We start from the raw sequence: 23,456 nt of genomic DNA, 5'->3' as shown, positions 1-23,456 counted from the left end.
GTGCGCCGCGTCACGCAGCGCAATTATGGCTACGCCACTTGGTATTTACCAAGATTTTCTCGGCGTACTGACAAGGCGCACTGGAAGCTCCGAAATTGCCCTGTACGCATGCCCAGTATGCAAATGAACCTCCCAAGGTTCAGGCGCACTGTGTAAGCGTATGGGGATCGGTTTCCAAAAATCACTTTCACTTTCAATTCGGCCCGCAACACACATTCAAACACATGTCACTTCACTTCCCCTGCATCACCCCACCTCCCCCCTAATAATCTCCCGCCCGAATCCCTGATATTTACATTTCAATGTGCCGTGCGCCAGGTCTATACAGGCGCACCATGCGCCCTCTCCTGGGCGCACTGAGCACTTTAGTAACTATTGAAATACACTGCACTAGCAGCGTATTTCAATAGTAAATGTCAAAACGGCTGCTACTCCTGCTTTTGCTCCATGAGTCATGGAGTAAAGGCTTGGTAAATAAGCCCCTGTGTCTCTATCTATCTCTCTCTCTCTAACTGTCTGACTGATCTTCTCTTTAACAAAAGCCGGAACACACTACACGAGGCCGCCTTACAGGCTGCCTTTTATAGTGTGGGGCGTGTACTAAACCCCCTGAGCCATAATTGGCCAAAGCCACCCTGGCTTTGGCCAATTATGGTTCTTCGTTTTTTGCGCGCTGTGATTGGCCAAGCATGCAGGGTCATGGTGCATGCTTGACCAATCATCAGCGCGCAATGCCACAGTGAATTATGGGCCGACGCGCGTCACTCGAATTTGGCGCGAACGACCCGTTTTGTTCGAAATCCGTCTAACGTATGAACAGACGATGTTCGAGTCGAATATATGTTCGAGTCGAACACCAAGCTCATCCCTAATCAGCAGCAACACAGGGGGATGAGAAACTGCCAGAGTGCCGCACAGGGGCATACACTGTGAATGTTTTACACCCCAACAGGGGGTGAAGGATCTGGTGAGTGCGGGCCACATAAGAGCACATCTGGAGGGATCACTGTGTGGAATACGCTAGCAGTGGACCCGCCCTCAGTTATAAAATTAGATGACTTGGGACAAGTCCTTTATTCAAAAAAAAAAATTTAAATAAAAAAACGTTCCAGCAATGTAATCCACTCTCGAGCTCCAGCGTAGTAATCTATTCTCGATTAGTAAGGAACGACACACATCCCGCCTCCACTGGAGGCACCCAGCCGAATGACATGCAAGCTGCTTGATAGCTATTTTATAACTGAGGGCATGGCCACTGTCACTGGCCAGCATCATGGGAAACCCGGCTAGGGGATTTCCCGCGAGGCGTGATATCACTGCTGGAGAATGGATCGTCGCTGGAGATCAAGAACGGATTACTACGCTGGAGCTCGAGAGTGGATTACATCACTGGAATGGTTTTTTATTTAAAAAAAAAATTATGTTTTATTTTTTTTATTTTTAATAAAGGATTTGTCGTCTCCTGTTGTTTTTAAGGCCGAGTACTCACGGCAGGACATGTCCGATGAAAACGGTCTGCAGACCGTTTCCATCGGACATGTCTGGCCGGGGACTGCCCGGGGACTTCTGTTCGATGGCTATACACACCATCGAACAGAAGCCCGCGCGTAAACATTACGCGGGGCGTGTCCGCGGTGTCGCCGCGTCGATGACGCGGTGTCGCCGCGACAATGACGCGGCGACGTGGGCGGGCCGCCTTAAAAATGCTTCCACGCATGCGTCGAAGTCATTCGACGCATGCGAGGGATGCGGGCGGCAGGACATGTACGGTAGGTCTGTACAGACGACCGTACATGTCCGGGCGGACAGGTTTCCAGCGGACTGTTTTAAAACAAGTCCGGGAAACAGTTGTCCGCTGGAAACCTGTCCGATCCGTCCCAAAATGGTCCGCTCGGGCCAACACACGGCCAAACATGTCTGCTGAAACTGGTCTGCGGACCAGTTTCAGCAGACATGTTTGGTCGTGAGTACGGGGCCTAAAATGTTCACACTTTTTTTGTGAAATGGTAGGGGTACAATGTACCCCTTACCAATTCACATGGGGGGGGCGGTATCTGAGGGTCCCCTTTGTTAAATGGGGCTTTCAGATTTCGATAAGCACCCCAGTCTCAGACCCCCACAACCACCGGACAAGGGTTGTGGGGATGAGGCCCTTGTCCCTATCAACATGGGGACAGCCTCCCCATGTTGAGGGCATGGGGCCTGGTACGGTTCAGGAGGGGGACGCTCTTTTGTCCCCCCTCTTTTCCTGCGGGGTTGCGTGCTTGAATAAGGGTCTGGTGTGTATTTTTGGGGGAACCCCATGCCATTTTTTTTATTTGGCACAGGGTTCCCCTTAAATTCCATACCAGACCTGAAGGACCTGGTAATAGAATTCAGGGGGACCCCATGCATTTTTTTCAATGACTTTTAATGACTTTGATCTGTATTGCCGAGACCCGACAATTCATTATAGCCACGAGTAGTTTTAAATTACTTTTTTTTCCTTTAGAAATGTCATTTTGTGCAGAGACTGTTATAAACACAGGAAACATGCGCTACTTTACAGGCATACTATACAGGGAGTGCATAATTATTAGGCAAATTAGTATTTTGACCATATCATCCTCTTTATGCATGTTGTCTTACTCCAAGCTGTATAGGCTCGAAAGCCTACTACCAATTAAGCATATTAGGTGATGTGCATATCTGTAATGAGAAGGTGTGTGGTCTAATGACATCAACACCCTATATCAGGTGTGCATAATTATTAGTCAACTTCCTTTCCTTTGGCAAAATGGGTCAAAAGAAGGACTTGACAGGCTCAGAAAAGTCAAAAATAGTGAGATATCTTGCAGAGGGATGCAGCACTCTTAAAATTGCAAAGCTTCTGAAGCGTGATCATCGAACAATCAAGCGTTTCATTCAAAATAGTCAACAGGGTCGCAAGAAGCGTGTGGAAAAACCAAGGCGCAAAATAACTGCCCATGAACTGAGAAAAGTCAAGCGTGCAGCTGCCAAGATGCCACTTGCCACCAGTTTGGCCATATTTCAGAGCTGCAACATCACTGGAGTGCCCAAAAGCACAAGGTGTGCAATACTCAGAGACATGGCCAAGGTAAGAAAGGCTGAAAGACGACCACCACTGTACAAGACACACAAGCTGAAACATCAAGACTGGGCCAAGAAATATCTCAAGACTGATTTTTCTAAGGTTTTATGGACTGATGAAATGAGAGTGAGTCTTGATGGGCCAGATGGATGGGCCCGTGGCTGGATTGGTAAAGGGCAGAGAGCTCCAGTCCGACTCAGACGCCAGCAAGGTGGAGGTGGAGTACTGGTTTGGGCTGGTATCATCAAAGATGAGCTTGTGGGGCCTTTTCGGGTTGAGGATGGAGTCAAGCTCAACTCCCAGTCCTACTGCCAGTTTCTGGAAGACACCTTCTTCAAGCAGTGGTACAGGAAGAAGTCTGCATCCTTCAAGAAAAACATGATTTTCATGCAGGACAATGCTCCATCACACGCGTCCAAGTACTCCACAGCGTGGCTGGCAAGAAAGGGTATAAAAGAAGAATAACTAATGACATGGCCTCCTTGTTCACCTGATCTGAACCCCATTGAGAACCTGTGGTCCATCAAATGTGAGATTTACAAGGAGGGAAAACAGTACACCTCTCTGAACAGTGTCTGGGAGGCTGTGGTTGCTGCTGCACGCAATGTTGATGGTGAACAGATCAAAACACTGACAGAATCCATGGATGGCAGGCTTTTGAGTGTCCTTGCAAAGAAAGGTGGCTATATTGGTCACTGATTTGTTTTTGTTTTGTTTTTGAATGTCAGAAATGTATATTTGTGAATGTTGAGATGTTATATTGGTTTCACTGGTAAAAATAAATAATTGAAATGGGTATATATTTTTTTTTTGTTAAGTTGCCTAATAATTATGCACAGTAATAGTCACCTGCACACACAGATATCCCCCTAAAATAGCTAAAACTAAAAACAAACTAAAAACTACTTCCAAAAATATTCAGCTTTGATATTAATGAGTTTTTTGGGTTCATTGAGAACATGGTTGTTGTTCAATAATAAAATTAATCCTCAAAAATACAACTTGCCTAATAATTCTGCACTCCCTGTAGACACCCCACTAGGTACAAAATTTAAAGGAATATTTCACTTGTATTCACTGCTCCTGAAAAAAATTCAGTTTTTAAAACATTTTTTGCATTGATACATGTCCCCTGGGGCAGGACCTGGATCCTCAAACACTTTTTATGATAATTTCTTGCTTGAATATTAACCTTTAAAATTAGCACTTGGTGTTCCGCAGCTTTTCGAATTTGCCGCAAACACCCCAAATCGGCGAACGGGTGAATAGCCAATGTTCGAGTCTAACTCATGTTCGACTTAACATAAAGCTCATCCCTACATGGAAGCTGTCATGGAAGAATGATGTTGGTGTGTCATCCAGTAGCAAAGCGGCACGTGTTGGGAAACAGCACATTAGGAACGTTATGGTTTGTTCTATAGGAACTATTTCTGAAGCACATGTTGAAAAAATGCCACATGTTAAGACAGTTAAGGACTGTTCCATAGTTGCTGGTTCAGAAACAAATGTGGGGCGTTAGGACAGTTATGGACTGTTTAATGTGAGTCGTGTCTGAAGAAGGGTGATGTACACCCTTTAGGTGCAAAGAGGCATATGTTAGAAGGCAACATGAGTTAATATAATATTTCTGGAGGTTCTACATATCTGGTTCCTATTACCAAGATTCTTCAAGCTGATACATGCAGTTCCATGATACAGATGAATGTGTCCCCAAGCAGAATCTGAATAGCAAGAGGGCTTGGCTCCAGCCCACCTGGTGTGATACAAGCTTCAAAAGAGATTGATGACAAAGATGGCCCAGAGCGCATGGAGATGATATGGGCACTACTCCCCCCAGAGGCCAAGTATGGCAGGACAGTCAGTAATATAATCTTTTGAGGAGAATTTTCCTGAGAACGCTATGATTGGTCCAGAAGCAAAGGGGGTAGGCAATGGGGGAGTTTGAATGAGTCTGTGACTGAGTTTTGTAAAAAGGGCTATTTCGGAGAGCTCTTTCTCTTTCCGCTGCAAGCCTGTGCGTGAGCCTGATGGCTTGGGCCTAAACTATGAGCTATAGCTATAGCTATATAGGTTACAATAGAGTGTATAGTATGGCAATTTTTACTTCAGTACTATTCTTTCTGGATGCTTGCAGGCCATGTTTTATCATTTGAAGGGGGACTTTTTCTATTTTAGATAATGATTTATTTTCCCCAAAATTCTGCCCCCAGCACTGCCTATCATTTAAATATCTGCCCCATGTATCTATCTGCCCCTCTCCTACATGTATGTGCCTCTGCAAAGCACCTCAACAGCTGATCATCAACTTGGCTTCATGCGGCAAATGCGCAGTTCCACACGGGCACTATTGGATAGCCAGACACTTCAACAGAACACCAGTGCCCCCCATCATTGGTAAATCTCCAGAAACACCTCAGATGTAGAGACCATTCTCCTGGATGCAGCTGAGATAGTCCGCCCTCCAATGTCTCCAATTCTCCTGGATTGCAGACAGCATTGACACATGCTTTTATGCCCAGGACAAAACATGACCGACTTCCCCGTGAGCCAAACAGCCACAGCCATGGCATTGTCGGTTTGTACCCTTACCGGGTGACCCTATAATCTGGACCTTGTACCCTTTTCGGCTGCTGGGACTTCCATAATTACCCCTTGCATTCTCAAGCAATCTAGTAGCTGGAACAATAATCACTTCTTCGAAAGGTCTGAGGGAATGCTGGACTTTAAAAATCTTTGAGGCGTGCATGCCTAAAACTTCAGCCTGTACCCTTGAGACACTGTAAAAATGGCCCACTGGTCCTGAACGGTTTCCCAAACTTCTACAAACTGTAGCAATCTTCCCGTCACCCGAAGTGGGGGCGTCCCTTCACAAGGAAGGTTTGGCACGAGTCTTGGAGAATTTTTGGACTCAAGGCCTCTTTTGGCCCTGGCATTGTTGCTTACCTCTGGCCCCAGATTCATGTTGCTGTAGAAACTGTTGCATGTGCACAGACAAAAGAGCCATCTGGGAGACTTGCTGTATGGAGTCGTCCTTAAGAGCATCTATAGCAAAGCATAAAGCCTGAGGCAAATCTGCCATCTCCTCAGCAGAATCTTACCCCTATTGGGTCATTTAACCTGATCTTTTAGACACTTCCAGCCCAAGCCAATTCAGCCACTTCACTTTTACATATAAAAATCATGATTTTTTTCTCGAAAATTACTCAGAACCCTAAAACATTATATATGATTTTTAGCAGAGACCGTAGGCAATAAAATGGCTGTTGTTGCATCTGGTATTTGCGCAGCGATTATTCAATATTTCATGAATAATAAAAAAAAGTAAAGTTAGCCCAATTTTTTTATATAATGTGAAAGAAGATGTTACGCCAAGTAAATAGATACCTAACATGTCATGCTTTAAAATACGCACACTCATGGAATGGCGCCAAACATTGGTACTTAAAAAATCTAGGCAACAATTAATTTTTTTCCAGGTTACCTGTTTAAAGTTACAGAGGAAGTCTTGGGTAGAATTGTTGCTCTTGCTCTAATGCATGCGACGATACATCACATGTGTGATTTGAACTTTGTTTACATGTGTGGGCGCAACTTACGTATGCTTTTGCTTCTATGCGCAAGCAAGCAGGGACAGGAGCGCTTTATTTTTTTATTTTTTTATTCTTTATTTTACTTTTATTTTTACACTTTCTCTTGAATTTTTTTTATCACTTTTATGCCTATTGCAAGGAATGCAAACATCCCTTGTAAAAGGAATAGTGCATGACAGGTCTCTTTATGGAGAGATGTGGGGTCTATAATATCTATAAAGGTCCTTAAAGACCTTTGCATTATCTACCGGACAAGTTAAGGTCTGCTGCATCTACAGCCAGTATTTTCCACTTTTTAAAGTGTAGTGCAGCCTGGGAATTTTTTTTATAGCCTGTTTTCTCCTGCACATGTGCGAGTCCCAGAATACAGTGGGGGGGAGAGGCAGACATTGCGTAGTTCACGCACAAAGTACGGTAATCTATGCCTGGAAGTGGGGGCAGATACCTGTATTTTTGATGGGTATCTGCTATCCCCTCCCCCTGAAAGGTTCCAAATGTGGCACCAAAAGGAGGGAGGAATCCGATCAGTGGAAGTTCCATTTCTGGGTGGAACTCTGCTTTAACAAACTTTTCCTGCATTGGGTATTATTGGGAAAATCTCCTTGGAGGAACAAAAATCCTGTCTGGGTGCTTCCAGTCAGAATACACCACCTGCTCCAAAAGTGGGTAAAAGTAAAACACCTGCGTACCTTGTGGAGGCCAAGGGGTCTCAGGCACCTCCTTAGCTTGAATATCAGCTAGGTTAATACTTATTATCTATTATACCTCATCAACCCACTCTTGCTCCAACACAGGAGGATTAGGGGAATGGGACCTGTCGCGCTTGCTGCCACTCTGCATGACTGAAGCGATCATACCAGCAATATCTCTCTCTTAACCAGTCGAAGTACCGGTAGTAGCCACAATACCAGACAGGCGCAGTGGCTCAGACTGCCCTGTCGCCTCTGGTTTTTCAGGAGAGGTTATAACAGCAGAGCTCTGACCAGCCTCTTCAGGGACTGCTGGTGAAACACTTGTGCTCCTTGCTGCTGTGCTCCCCCACTGCGCTTTCTGGAAGACATAGCTTGCTTTAGGGAATGGTAACTGGCTTGTGGGAAATAGTAACACAAGTTCCTCAGTACCACATTTTCCCATGGAAGACTGTAGCTTTAAGTCATATAGACAATACAGCCCATCAACAATTGCAACATAGACTAGGCTGCCATTTGCCACACCAAGTACTCATGTGACCAATCACAGCTTGCCTCGGTTCACGCTCAGGTTGTGGGGAAGAGGCCCTTGTCCCCATCCATGTTGAGGTTATGTGGCCTGGTATAGTTTAGGAGGAGGCGCTCGCTCATTCCCCCATTGCTGGCCTGCCAAATTGCATGGTTAGATAAGGGTCTGATATGGATTTTGCGGGGACCCCATGCCACAGGCAAACAGGCATGTTTGGGCCAAACTTTTGCTTGGCTCTAACTGTTCGCCCAACTCTAGTCCTGTCTAGGTTTTTTTTATAACATGAACTATTAGATAGGACAATTTAGTTTGTTGCAGGTTGGTTGGTAAATTGAGTAGGGAATTTTTCTTTGTTTTTGTGTGACATGCATAGGTGATGTCTTGCACCTCATCGCTGCTTCATGGGAGAGCTGGCCACTTAAAATTACAGGAGAATGCACTCCAACCCATTAAAGGGGTATTTTTTAATGAGATTTCCAGCTACCAGCTATTCCAGAAGGCAGAAGAAAAACACATCGGCCTTTCATACACCTTCTGGAAGTGTTAGAAGTGAGGGCAAAGGTAAGGTTTTCTTTTTTTCTTTTTTTTTAGCACAAGCTAAAAAATTGCCTTTGCAGCTAATTTTATTTTAAGGGGTAGGTGGTTTCATTAGAGCTTAAAGGCATCATTTATAGGAATAGAGTTTTTTCACTCTCAAAGTTGCATTAACAGTGTTTGTGCTTTATTAAAAAAATGTTTTTGCTTTATTAAATGTACCCCACAGCAGAGGCTAGCACCTCATTCCTGTTTTCAATCACTTGCCTATGAGCCTTGAAAATGGGCAGAATTCAGTGTGAAAATGTCCCTAAAAAAAAAAAAACCTCAATGGGGTTCCGATTTAAGTTTGGGTTTTTACAGAATGTAGGCAGGATTTGATAAACTCCACACAAATTGAACTTGCGCAGATTTGCTTATCCTTGTGCAACCCTGCAATCATCAATCAGGGTCTCCTACCATGGAGAAGCAATTCTCCTGTAAGGATATACAAATTTAGTTGGTGTAAGGCTGCTTTCACAGTGGGGCGCAGGTGGCGAAGGCAAAAAAAACGTTGTTTTTGAGGAGGTATTTGCCCGCCAGCGGCCAAAAAAGGGGTTAAAACCACCTGCAAAGCACCGATGCAGCGGCAGTTTGGCTACGCTGCCCATTCATTTTAACGGGCAGGAGCGGTGGAGGAGCAGGGTATACATGAAAATAGAATTTTTCGTCAGTATTCAGATGAAGCTGACTTTCATCAGTCTTGCATACACACTATCAGACAAAATTCCGACCGTGCCAAAACGTGGTCGACTTGATTCTGAGCATGCATGGATTTTTCTCCAATGGAGGTCCACACAGACAATCAGAATTTACTATCGTTTTTTTTTTTTCATCAAAAAAAATTAAAACATGTTCTATTTTTTTACACCGATGGAAAAAAATCTGATGGGGCCCACATACGATCAGTTTTCCGATTGAAAAAAGTACATCTGACTTTTTTCATCGGAAAAAACGTTTGTGTGTACACGGCATTAGAGATATCACTATAGCATTGCAATTCTCTTAACACATTTCTACCAGGTCTCTGTCTATAGTCCACCTAGGAGGAATTCTCTGCTATTCCTCCAGTAATAATGATAATCAATTCTGCAATACTTCCATAGAATTGTTGCAATGTGCAAGTATCCCAAGCTCAAATTTTAGCAAGTAAAACTCTGGGCTCAAGCATGGCCTTTTTTGTGCTATCAGGCATGACTGTAATGATTATTGAATCTTGCATAATTGAAAAGATGATTGAGGAGAGCTTTCCATTTTTTTATAATAAATTATGGGGATAATTTATTTAAAAAACCCTTAACGCCAAGCAAACACATATGTGTCCTCAACTTTCGGGGGTTATACCAGGATGATGCCCGCAGCTGCTACCATTGATTAGAGCGGGCGATTGGTTATCCAGGCATAGGAACCGATGCAGCTAAAAGCTGCTTGGTTGTTATACTGAAGGAGCATCCGCCCCTCCAGCTGCCTCCCATGGCTTTGTGACAGTCTCCTGAATGTAAACACGGAAGCAACGTCACAATGTCACTTCCGGTTTACTCGGCTGCCAATGGCGCCTGATTTAAAAAAAATATATACAGTATTCCGAATCGCCGTTTTCGGCGATATGAATATGAATACTTTGAAGTGTAAAGGAGGGATTGGGGGTCTTTTAGACCCCCAATCCCTCCATAAAGAGTACCTGTCACCACCTATTACTGTCACAAGGGATGTTTACATTCCTTGTGACAGCAATAAAAGTGATCAATAAAAAAAAAAACACAATTTAATAATGGAAAAATAAATAAAATAAATAAGAAAAACAATTAAAGCGCCCCCCATCCCTGCGAGCTCGCACAACAAAGAAAATGTTGTTACAGTGTTCAAATCACACTTGTGAGGTATCGCCATGATCATCAGAGTGAGAGCAATAATTATAGCACTATAGACTTCCTCTGTAACTCTAACCTGGTAACCATAAAAAATTAATATATAAAGAATAATTGAGATTTTTAGGTACCATAGTTTGTCGCCATTCCATGAGTGCGTGCAATTATAAAGCATGATGTGTTTGGTATCTATTTACTCAGCGTAACATCATCTTTCACATTATACAAAAAAATTGGGCTAACTTTCCTTCTTTTTTTTTTATTCGTGAAAGTAAATTTTTCCCAAAAAGTTGCGTTTAAAACACTGCTGCACAAATACTGTGTGACATAAAATATTGCAACAATCGCCATTTTATTCTATAGATTCTCTGTTAAAAATATATATAATGTTTGAGGATTCTAAATAATTTTCTAGCAAAAAATATGGATTTTAACTTGTAATCACCAAATGTCAGAAACAGGTGCAGTCATGAAAGGGTTAATAACCACCCTGAGTGGTTTCTGATCAGTGGCCTCTAATGACACCGAGTAGCCCACTATGAGAGACCAGATCAACTTTACACCTTGAAAGGAAGAAAGGAACATAAAGGAAAAAAAAAAGACTTTTAGCCAGGTTCGCACTGGACTGCGGAATGAAGCTGTGCAAGTTCAGATGAACTCGCACGATTTCATTCACAGTGCCGATTTCGGCTGTGATTTCAGAGACATCTGTGCTGAAATCGCAAAAAGTAGTACAAAAACTACTTTCTAAAATAGGTGCAGCGCTGAAGATGTCAGTAAATCGCAAATGCGGCATTACACCGATTAGGACGGTGCCATTGCTGGCAATTTGACATATCAAATTGCATGTTAAAATGCACCAATGTGAACAAGGGCTTAGTAACATTCTCCTACCTTGGATGATGTTAGTTTACATTAGGTTAAGGATGTTAGGAAGGGGTTAACTACAATACTAAAATACATCATAATAAATAACTACCGTACTTTGTAAGAGCTAATATTTTATTGAAGATGTTGCAGGTGGTAGATATAGTAGATGGACTTTTTTTCCCTTCATACTGCCTGTTTTCTAAAACCAAACTGTGCTAAGAAATTGTGACATGCATAACAAAGCTGAGAAAGGAAAAGTCTTGACAGTAATTGAATTCTAGTGATCTTATCAGTAAAACAACTATCAGTGGCGCTGGGGACTTGGGACCATCTAGTTGTCTCTTGGCAGTGATCAGTACCCTTCAAGACACCAGAGGTGAATTATGTTAACCCCATAACTAAACTAAGGCTATAAACTAAGATCAGACATGTAGACCCATCAATACATTATGAACAGAGATATCGACCTACAGTATCTATTCAAGATAGCCATTAATGTTGGAAGTCTCATATTGTTCTCTAACTTACTTTTTTGTTGAAGGCTATATATCAAGAATGTCTAATAGCGGCAGACATGATGTACTAGTTTTTATCACTCAATTTTACTTAAAACTATGAGAAACACTGTATTCTATTATAATCAAAAAGTCTTGCAAGCAACTGGTGTTTGTTGGAATAATCTAATATCTCATCCAGCAACTGGTAGCACACTCCCAATATAAATGTGACAAAGTTCTGAATAAATAAAAAGTTGCGCTAATTGTTGCAATCCATATTCAAAATCAAAAATATACAAACTGTGCTATCCACATTATTTCATTCCTTCCTTAGCCCAGGTTCACACTGGGCTGTGGGAATGAAGCCGCTTGAGTAAAGCTGAACTCGCACGATTTCACTCCCGCCGATCAGTCCCGATTTTGGCAATTACAGAGACATCTGGGTCAAAATCGCAAAAATTAGTATAGAAACTACTTTCTGAAATCGTTTCAGCACCGAAGATGCACCGTCGCACCGATTAGGAAGGTGCCATTGCCGGTAAATGCCTCCGATTTGAAATTTGGCATGTTAAATCGTACCAGTGTGAACCAGGGCTTAAAGTGAGCAATGAAGTAATTAATCCACTTGTGAAAAATCAAAACATGAAAAACATAAATTTCAGTAACGCATTCCTTAAACTTCTATTTCAATGTGTGATTTTTATCTATGTAGTTTTGGAACAAAGTCCAATATATCTTTTGTGCAAAATGATACTATAGTAATCTTCTTTGAATCTTCTCATTCATAAAATAAAATAAAACTTGCTCCCCCTATTATCACCTATCATTCACAGCTGTGTTAGTTCACTAAACACACAGTAATAAAAAAACTCTTAAAATGTCCTAGAGTCCAGTATACTACTGTAGCAGCGCTACTCTCAAACCACCATTTGAAAGACCTCTATATGTAGTGCATTTAGGAAACAATAATGGTGCAGGGGAACGAGATGTAGTTGATCACAACAGTTCTTAACCAGTGCTCCTTTCACCGGGGGGTCGTGGGGGGAAATTCTCCCCTTTTGGGGATGCACTCACCAAAATGTGATATTAAATCAGCATGGAACCATCATCTACATCTGTCATGAATATTGCACTCTACACCACTTGCTTTCACTTGTTGAGTCAAGTCTGCAGTTCCATATAAGGAAATAAAGGGCCAGATCCACAAAAGAGATACTCCGACTTAACTGCTGTTCAGTCTGTGTGTAACTTTGGAAACGATCCTCAAAAGGCTTTTTCCAAAGTTAGGCAGAAGATCCGGCATGTGTAATTGAATTACACTGCCGAATCTTAGGATGCAGTACCGCATCCGCTGCTGGGGGCATTTCGAGTCGAAATGCCGTTTCTAGTATGCAAATTAGCACTTAAGGCGATCCACAAAGCTTTCCAGCTTCCTTTTTGCGCCGTAAGTGTTATTTTGCAAGTGTAAAATTAGGGCTGGTTCTACAAAGTGTAAACTAGTCACACCTTGCAAAAGCCCATTCCAGCGACGGCATTTGGTATGCTTTCCCGAGGGAGAACTCCACGGCAATTTGTAAAGACAAAACCGGCATGGGTTCCCCCCCCAGGAGCATACCAGGCCCTTAGGTCTGGTATGGGTTGTAAGGGGACCCCCCCTACGCCGAAAAATCGACGTAGGGGGTCCCCCTACAATCCATACCAGACCCGTATCCAAAGCACGCTACCCGGCCGGTCAGGAATGGGAGTGGGGACGAGCGAGCGCCCCCCCTCCTGAGCCGTGCCAGGCCGCATGCCCTCAACATGGGGGGGTTGGGTGCTCTGGGGCAGGGGGGCGCACTGCGGGCCCCCCCACCCCAGAGCACCCTGTCCCCATGTTGATGAGGACAGGACCTCTTCCCGACAACCCTTGCCATTGGTTGTCGGGGTCTGCGGGCGGGGGCTTATCGGAATCTGGGAGTCCCCTCAAATAAGGGGGCCCCCAGATACCGGCCCCCCACCCTAAGTGAATGGATATGGGGTACATCGTACCCCTATCCATTCACCTGTAGGCAAAAAGTAAAAGTTAATAAACACACAACACAAGGCTTTTTAAAATAATTTATTATTCTGCTCCAGATGCCCCCCCTGTCTTTGTTATTAGCTCAATTACCAGGGGGGGCTTCTTCTTCCGCTCTCCGGGGGTCTTCCACTCTCCGGGGGTCTTCTCCGCTCTCCGGGGGGGCTTCTCCGGACTCCGGGGGGGGCTTCTCCGGACTCCGGGGGGCTTCTTCCATCTTCTCCCCTCTTCCGCTGTTGACTCGGCGAACCCCGGTTCTTCTGCAGATGTCCGGTGCCTTCTTCTTCAGCGCTGGCTGCCTGCTATGTTTGTGTGTTAGCTCAATTTCTAACAGGCAGCCAGCGCGGTCTTCTGTGGCGTCAGGGTCTTCTCTTCCTTTCTTCCGATGTTGCCTCGTCGCCTGTTGTCGCTGTAATGATGGAAGCGCGCCTTGCATCCCATTTATATAGGCATCACCGTCCCATTATGCTCCGGCAGGTACCCACGTGGTGGGTGCACGTGGGTAGGCACCCACCACGTGGGTACCTGCCGGAGCATGATGGGACGGTGATGCCTATATAAATGGGATGCAAGGCGCGCTTCCATCATTACAGCGACAACAGGCGACGAGGCAACATCGGAAGAAAGGAAGAGAAGACCCTGACGCCACAGAAGACCGCGCTGGCTGCCTGTTAGAAATTGAGCTAACACACAAACATAGCAGGCAGCCAGCGCTGAAGAAGAAGGCACCGGACATCTGCAGAAGAACCGGGGTTCGCCGAGTCAACAGCGGAAGAGGGGAGAAGATGGAAGAAGCCCCCCGGAGTCTGGAGAAGCCCCCCCCGGAGTCCGGAGAAGCCCCCCCGGAGAGCGGAGAAGACCCCCGGAGAGTGGAAGACCCCCGGAGAGCGGAAGAAGAAGCCCCCCCTGGTAATAGAGCTAATAACGAAGACAGGGGGGCATCCGGAGCAGAATAATAAAATATTTTAAAAAGCCTTGTGTTGTGTGTTTATTAACTTTTACTTTTTGCCTACAGGTGAATGGATAGGGGTACGATGTACCCCATATCCATTCACTTAGGGTGGGGGGCCGGTATCTGGGGGCCCCCTTATTTGAGGGGACTCCCAGATTCCGATAAGCCCCCGCCCGCAGACCCCGACAACCAATGGCAAGGGTTGTCGGGAAGAGGTCCTGTCCTCATCAACATGGGGACAGGGTGCTCTGGGGTGGGGGGGCCCGTAGTGCGCCCCCCTGCCCCAGAGCACCCAACCCCCCCATGTTGAGGGCATGCGGCCTGGCACGGCTCAGGAGGGGGGGGGGCGCTCGCTCGTCCCCACTCCCATTCCTGACCGGCCGGGTAGCGTGCTTTGGATACGGGTCTGGTATGGATTGTAGGGGGACCCCCTACGTCGATTTTTCGGCGTAGGGGGGTCTCCTTACAACCCATACCAGACCTAAGGGCCTGGTATGCTCCTGGGGGGTGAACCCATGCCGGTTTTTTCTTTGAAAATTGGCATGGAGTTCTCCCTCTCAGGAATGCATGCCGAGCGACGCTGTAATTTTTTTTTTTTTTTTCCCCGACGCAACTTTTTTAAGCCGTCGCGATCCTCAAAACTCGGCGTAACGTAACTTCGCGCATGCGCAGTACGGCCGGCGCGGGAGCGCGCCTCATTTAAATGGGACTCGCCCCATTTGAATAGGAACGCCTTGCGCCGGCAGAATTTTAGTTACACAGCCTGAAATTTCTAGATAAGTGCTTTGTGGATCAGGCACTTAGGTAGAAACTTTAAGGCAGTGTAACTTAAATGGGATTTTTTAAGTTACGCCAGGTTTTTGTGGATCTGGCCCAAAATTCATATAGTGCAGTACTGTTTAAAAGTTTATTCAAACACCCCACCAGTACTCCTTATACAAATATGCGTACCCCAAGAAAAAAGATCTCAAGCACATAGACCCAGATTCACAAAACACTTGCGCTGACGTATCTCGAGATACGCCATGTAAGTGCAAATGTGCGCCGTCGTATCTGTGTGCCGGACCCACAAACTAAGATACGCCTTAAAACAGGCTTCATCCCGCCGACGTAACTTGCCTACGTTGGCGTAGCGTGGGTGCAAATTTAGGCTGGACGCATGTGGCGCTTCCATTGATATTCTATTCAAATATGCAAATGAGGGAAATACGGCGATTCACAAAAGTACATGCGCCCGACGCAGGCTACGCGATGTGCCCGTAAGTTGTATGTCCGGCATAAAGTTAAGCCCCATAAAGGAGGTGTAACCAAGCAGCAGACATGAAAAGGTGTGCACCAGGGAACACAAGCCGGCGTATTTTACGGAGTTTACATTGGACGTGTGTGTGGCTGGGCATAGGTTACGTTCACGCCGTAGGCAGTGATCCGGCATATTTTAGGCAGTTGTTTCGACATGGTTATGAGAATGCGCAGAGGGATGCGTCCTCATCTCGGCACATACGCAGTTGGTGATACGTATCTGTCTGGTGCTCGGCCCATCATTTGCATGGGGTCACGCCTCATTTGCATGGCTCACGCCCACTTCCACCTCCGCCGACTTACGCCTTCGAAACCCAGCGCAGTTTTGGCAGCATCGGCTTTGTGAATTCCATGCTTGCCTCTCTGCGCTGCGTCGGCGTAGCGTATATTATTTGCGCTACGGCGGCGTAATGTGCACCCGCTCTCTGTGAATCTGGGCCATAGTGTGTTACTTGTGACTGTGGTTGCTCTGGTCACCATGACAATGAAGCCGCTCTGATGCCAGTACGTCTGCAGACTTCCTTGTTCCTGGTCCTTGGAACGCTCACAGTGCTTCCGGTCGTACGATAGGAGTCACGCCCTAGGTGGAGAGTGCAATATTCATGACAGATGTAGATGATGGTTCCATGCTGAATTAATATCACATTTTGGTGAGTACATCCGCAAAAGGGGAGAATATCCCCCCACGTGGTGACGACCCCCTGGTGAAAGGAGCACTGGTTAAGAACTGTTGTGATCAACTACATCTCGTTCCCCTGCACCATTATTGTTTCTTATATGCACTACATATAGAGGTCTTTCTAACGGTGGTTTGAGAGTAGCGCTGCTACAGTAGTATATTGGACTCTGGGACATTTTAGGAGTTTTTTTATTACTGTGTGTTTGATGTTTTATGGATTTTAAGCAGCTGTCTTTATTCTTATATACACACTCACATTCGGTTGCCAATTATCTTTATTGCTTACTCTTGAGCGCTGAGCAGTGCTATTTTTAGGTAGGGCTACACTAGCACTTTTTTGGATGTGTTAGTTCACTATTTGCAACCCACTGATCTTAATTGGAACACAGCCAGGCTCAATTTAAACCACAGGTAATCAACCCAATGCCAAATGTGTCTCCATATGTCCCTTTGGAAGCAAATTCCGTTGTTGTCATGTTGCAATGGCTTACATAATCAAATTTTTCATTTAAAATCAATAACATTCTATCTGCATATCTCAACAAGGGAATCAATATGGACTAAGTAAAACAGATATGTTATTGAATTCTCCAATTTCAATAAAAATGATAATAAAAATTATTGGTAGCACACTACCAATATACAAGTGACAAAGTGTTAAATAAATACATAAACAGTTGCGCTAATTTTTCCAATCCATATTCAAAATCAAAAATATATAAACAGTGCCATCAACATTATTTATTTTCTTTCTTATTTAATTAATTAGTTCACTACACACTTTAAGGAAGACATTAAATAATGTCGATGCACTGTTTATATATTTTAGATTTTGACTATGGATTTCAAAAATTTGCGGAACTGTATTTATTTATTCAACACTATATTCTATTATACTATATATTTCTACTTCACATTTATATTCTTTAGCGCATTAAAGTTAAAAACACATACAAAAATAAGTATTGAACATAAATAAGAAATACTTCCTTGTATTTTTCATGGTCATTATTTTACTTCAAAAGTGGCATGCATTTTTCTTACAAATGACAATTTTGAGTCAAATTATTATAAATAATGGATTTTAGCCTACCTTGTCACTATGTCACAAAATGCATGTGCTTGTGTTTTTCTCACACTGGATTTACTACAAGATGACACTAATGCTTTCTACTTGTTACCACTTGTTTACAAATAGGTGCAGGCAGGAGTGCATAGCCCTCATAGCAATGTAGCTGCTTAAAAGTTTATCAGAGTGAAAGGTATTAAAAATTTAAAATGAACAATGCCTTTACTGTATTTTCAAAAGCCCCAGTCCAAGAAGGAAGATGAATATATCTAAATTTTAGAAACAGAATACAGTAGCATGTTATTTTCTACCTAGTAAACTGGACTAACACTAGGTATAAAATATGTCAAATAAATTGTTAAATATGATGTTGTAATATGGTTAAGAAAAAGAAAGTGGACCTATTACTCTTTCTTGCAGAGTTTTCTTCACAAACAGTTTCTCACTTCTTTCCATTATTCTCCTCTTGGTGACTATTTTAGGAAAGTAACAGTCAAATGTTTTTTTATTATTATTATTATTATTATTATTATTATTATTATACAGGATTTATATAGCGCCAACAGTTTACGCAGCGCTTTACAATATAAAAGGGAGACAATACAGTTACAATACAATAAAATACAAGAGGATTAAGAGGGCCCTCAGAAGAGCTTACAATCTAATAGGGTGGGGCAGGTGGTACAAAAGGTTGTAACTGTGGGGAATGAGCTGATGGAAGTGGTAAAAGATTAGTTGATAGGCTTCCCTGAAGAGGTGAGTTTTCAGGGATCATCTGAAGGTAGGAAGAGTAGGGGATAGCCAGACAGGTTGAGGTAGTGAGTTCCAGAGGATAGGAGAGGGTCGGGGGAAATGGAGAGGAGGAGACGAGAGAGCTTGACAGTAGGAGGTCTTGAGAAGAGCGGAGAAGACGGGTTGGCATATGTTTGGAGACAAGATTGGTGATGTAGCTCGGGGCAGAGTTGTGGATGGCTTTGTAGGTTGTAGTTAGTATTTTGAATTTAATTCCCTGGGTGATAGTGAGCCAGTGCAGGGATTGGAGGAGAGGTTTGGCAGACACTGAGCGAGTGGTAAGGTGGATAAGTCTGGCAGAAGCATTCATTAAAGACTGAAGAGGGGATAGCCTATAGAGGGGCAGGCCAATAAGAAGGGAGTTGCAATAGTGCAAGGCGAGAGATAACAAGGGAGTGAATGAGGAGTTTGGTGGTTTCGTTTGTTAAAAAGGGGTGAATTTTAGAGATGTTACGGAGGTGAATTCTACAAACTTTTGACAACGATTGAACTTGAGGCTGAAATGACAAGTCAGAGTCTAGGATTACACCTAGTACCCTGGTGTGAGGGGAGGGACTGATGGTTGCATTGTTGATTTTGATGGAAAAGTCATGGAGGGGGCACGGGCAGGGGGGAGTATTAGTAACTCCGTTTTAGAGAGATTTTGTTTAAAGAAGTGGTGTGACATCCATGCTGAGATGTCAGTTAGTAATGCGAGAGGAGACTGAAGGAGTGAGGTGAGGAGTAGACAGATTTGGGTGTCATCGGCGTATATGTGGTATTGAAAGCCGTAGGCGGTTATCAAGTGACCAAGGGAGGAGGTGTAGATAGAGAAGAGAAGTGGTCCAAGAACAGAGCCTTGGGGGACCATCACAGAAAGGGGCAATGGAGAGGAGGAGACAGAGTTGTAGGTAACACTGAAGGAGCGCTGTGATAGATAGGCAGAGGACCAGGATAGAGCAGAATCTTGGAGGCCAAGGGAATGGAGTTTATTGAGAAGTAGCGGGTGGTCAATGGTATAAAAGGCTGCAGAGAGGTCAATTTGAAGGAGTATGGAGTACTGGCTGTTGCTTTTAGCAGTTAGTAAGTGATTTTTAGTAAGGCAGGTTCCGTGGAGTGCTGCGAGCGAAAGCCAGGCTGTAAGGGGTCAAGAAGGTTATTTTCACTGAGGTAGGAGCCAAGACGCTTGTAGACTAGGCGTTCTAGAAGTTTAGAGGTGAATGGGAGCAATGAGATGGGCCTTAAGTTGTTCAGGTTGGTGGGGTCCAGTGAGGGCTTTTTAAGTATGGGAGTGATCTGTGCATGTTTTAAAGGGGAGGGAAATGTGCCACTAGAGAGGGAGAGATTGAAGATGTGAGTGAGGGAGCATAGGATAGAAGAAGTGGATGATTGTAGTAGTTGTGAGGAAACAGGGTCCAAGGGACAATTGGTTAGGTGGGCATCTGAGAAAAGTTCTGTAACCTCTTCAATAGTAGCCAATTCAAAAGAGGAGAGTGTTGAAAGTCCCGTTAGGCAAGTTATGTTGGGTGGTGAAGATGTATGGACAGCAGAGGTGTCCTCACGAATTGCATCAATCTTGTCTCTGAAGTGATTGGCAATCTCTTGGGCAGTGAGTGAGTTAGTGGGTAGAAGGGGTGGGGGACGAAGCAGAGAGTTAGGCCCCGTACACACGACCGAGGAACTCGACGTGACAAACACATCGAGTTCCTCATCGAGTTCAGTGTTGAAGCCGCCGAGGATCTCGGCGGGCTGACTTTTCCCATTGACTAACGAGAAAATAGAGAACATGTTCTCTATTTGGCCCGACGAGTTCCTCGTCGGCTTCCTCGCTGAAAAGTGTACACACGACCGAGTTTTTCGGCAGAATACGGCTCGGACTGAGTTTCTGGCTGAATTCTGCCGAGAAACTCGGTCGTGTGTTGAGAAGAGCCGATGGGGACTGGATGACAAGGTATTAATAAGAGAGACAAAATAGTTTTGTTTGGCAGCATGGAGGCAGGAATTGTATTTTAGAAGGTCAGATTTATATAGGGTGAAGTCCTGCAGGCATTTGTTTTACGCCACAGTCGTTCAAGAGCACGACAATGTCTCTTGAGATTTCGAGTGTTGTCAGTTTGCCAGGGTTGTAACGGTCAGGGCCTGATTCTGCGTGTAGTTAAAGGAGCAAGTGTATCTAGTGATGATGAGAGTGAACTGTTGTAGACAGAGGTGGCCAGGTCAGGACAGGACAGGGGAGAGATTATGTCACATAGGTGGTCAGTAGCAAAATAGAGAAGAGAAGGGTTAGAGTTGTAAAGGTTCCTACAAGTAATTGTTTGCTGCTTGGAGGGATGGTTGGTTGAAGGCAAGGATACAATGAAACTGATGAGGTTGTGATCAGAGAGAGGAAAAGGGGTGTTGGTGAGGTTGGCAGGATTGAAGAGATGGGAGAATATAAGGTCAACGGTAATACCATTGGAGTGAGTGGAAGTATGTGTCCATTGGGTTAGGTCAAAAGAAGAGGTCAAGTTGAGAAGTTTAGCTGTAGTTGGGCTGTTAACATTGACAGGAATGTTGAAGTCACCAACAATGATAGTGGGTATTTCAGAGGAGAGAAAGTAGTGTAGCCAGACAGCAAAGTCATCAAGAAAGCGCGATACTGGTCCAGGAGGCCGATAAATAGCTGCAATCCTCAAAGAAATAGGAGAAAACAGACAGATACAGTGCATCTCGAAAGAAGAGAGGCATAGAGAGGGAGGGATAGGAAGGTTTTGCAAGGTGCTTTGTGGGGATAGAAGAAATCCAACTCCACCTCCTTTCTGTTCGTTAGGTCTGGGGGAGTGAGTCCAATGGAGGCCTCCATGGGATAGGGCAGCAGGAGAAGAGGAGTCCAAATTTTGAAGCCAGGTTTTGGTTATGGCGAGTATGTTAAAGCCATGAGAGATTAAGAGGTCATGTACCGATGTTAGCTTGTTACAGATGGAACGGGCGTTCCAAAGGGCGCATGAGATTGGTGGGCTGCTTTGAGGAAGCAGGGGGATAGAAATTAAACTGAGTGGATTGTGGTGGTTGCCAGAGGAGGAGTATTGGACATGTGGCTTACAGTTGGAAAATGGCGGACCAGGATTAGGAGAAATATCACCTGAGACTAGGAGAAGGAGGAGGGTGATGAAGGCATGATGGGAGTGGGTTGTGCATAAGCGCACGTGTCTAATGGCCCTGGTGTTTATGTCAGCATGTGGGTGCAGGAGATGATGGGTGCAGTAGTAGGGAGAGGGTAGGAGTGAGGGTGATATGTGCATGCTGTAGGGTAGAGAGGAGGGGTAGAGTAAAGATAATTTGAGGATAGAAGCATAAAAACTAAAATGATTCCTTAACAATATGCATAACTGAAAGCAATGGTGTTTTCCTATTATGCCGCGTACACACGACCGCTTTTCATGACGAGAAAAATGCAATTTTTTTAATTGGTCGTTAAAAACGATCATGTGTAGGCTCCAGAGCATTTTTCTCGATATGAAAAATGGGCATTAAAAATTTAAAACATGCTCTATTTTTTCTTGTCGTTTTTCACGTAGTGAAAAACGGTCGTGTGTAGGCTTTAACGAAGAGGAAAAAATGCGCATGCTCAGAAGCAAGTTATGAGAAGGGAAATTGGCATAATCAGCCCAAAGGGTGGCACCAATTGAATGGAACTTCCCCTCTATAGTGTTGTCGTACGTCACCGCTCTTTGCTTGAGCATTTTTTTTTCACGATCGTGTGTGTGCAAGGCAGGCTTGACAAGAATCACGTTGAGAAAGACTTTGTTTTTTTCCATGACATGAAAAATGGTCGTTTGTACACGGGTTTTGGCAGGGAGAGGTCTACTTTAAATCTCAATTAGAGTCTCACATATTTTTCTCTCTTTATAGTCTGATACCTTCCCCCCTTCCACCCAAGTTACAATTTGTCAGTGAATTTAACTTAGAAATGCCTTAAAACACATTTTCCTGTTGCATCATTGCTGCACACACAGTTGGTTGTGACTCCTCCCCCACAACCTGATAGGACTGGTTATATATAAGTTTTGAAGAGGAGTCCCCAGCTTCATTCTCCTGTTTTTCCTCAACTGTTAGGAATGACTGGATAAGCTTGGACCCCTTACCACTTCGCCCCAGCTAGGTCCAGCCTCTCCTAGCTGGAAGCCCTGGCTGTACAGTCTCTAAATAAGCTCTATGCAGGGATTCCCACTCTGATGGTCAGGGGTCTACATGACCTGTTGCCATACAAGCCTTAAACATGCTTAGCCTGACCGCTGCAACCTCCACGTTTTTCTCTGTCTTGTGTTTTCCCCTGTGTCTTCTATATGCATGCCCTTCCTCCATTTCCATTTTCTACTTTTTTTTATTTTTCCTCTCTCAGCTTGCTGAGCCCTCTAGTTCCTCAAGCTCCTTGCCCTCCTCACCATGGCAGCCGCTATTGGATCTGCACATGCACGACCGTAAGTGACGCAAGTGTTTTTACCCTCTCTCGTCAGTTGAAAAGATTGTGCCCGGTGCTGCAAATTGCTACGGCACATGTGCGGCTCTGATGTCACTTCTGTCACGATGGTGGCATATTCTAAATAAAAAAAATCTGTGCAATTTCACAAAAGGCTCCTCACGCTTCCAGCCAGCATGTCCATGCTTTCTGCTGCTTAGTGCCCACGTTTCCTCTCTGGTAGGGAATGCTCTACTTTCTCCTGATATGTTCCTACTTAGCAAGAATCCTGCCTCACTGGTATTAATGAAAGAAAGTTACCGCACCAGGTGGATTGTGTTAGGATGATCAGTATGGTCTTAGAAGATCAAGGGTGCTGGCAATGCACAAGGCAACAAATGGAAAAAGAAAACATGGACAGCCACACTCCAAAAAAACCTTGATGGTTGTCTTTTTAAAAAAAAGGAAAAATGCACAGCACACAA

Source organism: Rana temporaria, chromosome 5, assembly GCF_905171775.1.
Source record: "Rana temporaria chromosome 5, aRanTem1.1, whole genome shotgun sequence".
NCBI lineage: Eukaryota > Metazoa > Chordata > Amphibia > Anura > Ranidae > Rana > Rana temporaria.
This window is presented reverse-complemented; position numbering follows the sequence as displayed.